We start from the raw sequence: 1956 nt of genomic DNA, 5'->3' as shown, positions 1-1956 counted from the left end.
CATTTTAAAAGTATATTCTGGAAATGATTCTATATTTGTACACAGAAAGAACTCTTAACCTTTTGCACACCTGCACAGTAGTCAGCTAGAAAGGACTTCTGATTCCAGCCATACAGAGTACCTGATACTTGATATGATCAACTGCCATAAATAACACTAAAGCTGGACAAAATATGTGAAACAACACTTCAGATTTTGGACAACAGGCAATGGAGGATTGTGATTCCCCAAGAAAACAGAAACATTATGAGGTGAGCCAGACAATCTCTCTGACTTTCTGCCTGGAGGTATTTTCTGACCTGAGAAAATAGAAGAGGCCAAATAAAGACAAACCTGTCTGAGCTGAAGAGGTTGAGGTCAAAATTCAGAGCTACTAAAGGAGCTGAAATTTACAGAGTATCAGAAAGGAAATATCTCAGAAGAGGTTATTCCAAGAAAACTGTGAAAGCTTTCTTTTAAGTCTTTAGCTTAGTAAAATGTTTTCCATGCCGACAAGAAGATTCTCTAATGTCTGGCATTAAACAGGTACTGGGAAACCATAAGCTGAATAAAGATTACAGAAGCTGCACAGTATTAAAAAGATATGTCATCTGGAAAAAAAAAAAAAAAAGATACGACATCTGAGTAGCCAAACGGGAGAGAAAATGCTCAAATTCTAAGAATTCAAGTTGAGGACCTAGAAAAGCCACACCTTGTGAAAAGCACTACCCTATGCTTAAAATAAAGGCTACTCTAGAACTACTATAACAAAATTTTAAAAGTAGGCATTGAAAGAATTAGTCTCATCTGTCAGTAAATTAAATACCTGCCAGAACATACCTCAATGCTGTTTAAAAGAAAACAAAATCCAAATCCTCAAAATGAAGAATCCATAGTATTCAGCATTAATCAAAATGTACTAGCCCTGCAAAGAAGGAGAGAAATGTGACCTGTCACTAAGGGTGAACAGCCAAATCAAGGCAAAGAGATCTAAATACGTTCAAGACACTAGAATTAATTAATGAATATTCTAAAAGTTATTATAAATATGTTTAAGAATTTAAAAGAAAAGTAGAACATAATGAGTGAACAGATGGGAGAATATTAATAGAGAAAGGAACAGCATAAAGAAGAACCAAAAAAAAAAAAAAAAAAAAGAAGAACCAAACAGAAATTCAAGACCTAAAAAATTGAATTTAAAATATAGAAAAGATCACTGAATGTGCTTAACAGGAGATTGGATGTACTATGGAAGATATTACCAGTAAATTTGAAAATAGGGTATAAAAATGATCAATAGAGAGAAACTAAAATAAAGACATTTAAAAAGACCTGCAGGAAAATATGTCATGGGCTGGTATATGTGTAATTGAAGTTCCAGACAAAGGATAAAGAAAGATTGGGTAGAAAAATATTTAAAGAAATAGTTGACTATACTTTTTTCAAATAGGATTAAAAAATATGAATTCAAAGATCCAAGAATCTAAACAAACCCCCAACAGAACAAAATACAATGAAAGCTATACTCAGGCACATCACACTCAAATTAGTGGAAACAAAAGATGAACAATAAAAAATCTTAAAAGCAGTCAGTAAAACAGACACTGTACATACTGGGGAACAATAATAATGATTAATGACTTCTTAGCTTCAAATACAATAGAAACATATCTTTAAAGAATTGAAAGAAGGGGAAAAAATCCCTTACATTCTGTAATTCTATATCCAGGAAAAACATTCTTTAAAAAAAGTTAGAATAAAGGCATTTTTCTCATAAGAAAATCAGAGAGAACTCATTGCCAAAACACTTAACTACAAGAAATAGAAGTTCTTTTTTTTTTTTTTAAGATTTTATTTATTTATTTGAAAGAGATCACAAGTAGGCAGAGAGGCAGGTAGAGAGAGAGGAAGGGAAGCAGACTCCCTGCTGAGCAGAACGCCCAATGCAGGGCTCGATCCCAGGACCCTGAAATCATG

This window comes from Mustela lutreola, chromosome 1, assembly GCF_030435805.1.
Source record: "Mustela lutreola isolate mMusLut2 chromosome 1, mMusLut2.pri, whole genome shotgun sequence".
In the NCBI taxonomy this organism is placed as follows: domain Eukaryota; kingdom Metazoa; phylum Chordata; class Mammalia; order Carnivora; family Mustelidae; genus Mustela; species Mustela lutreola.
Note: the sequence above shows the minus strand (reverse complement) of the source record.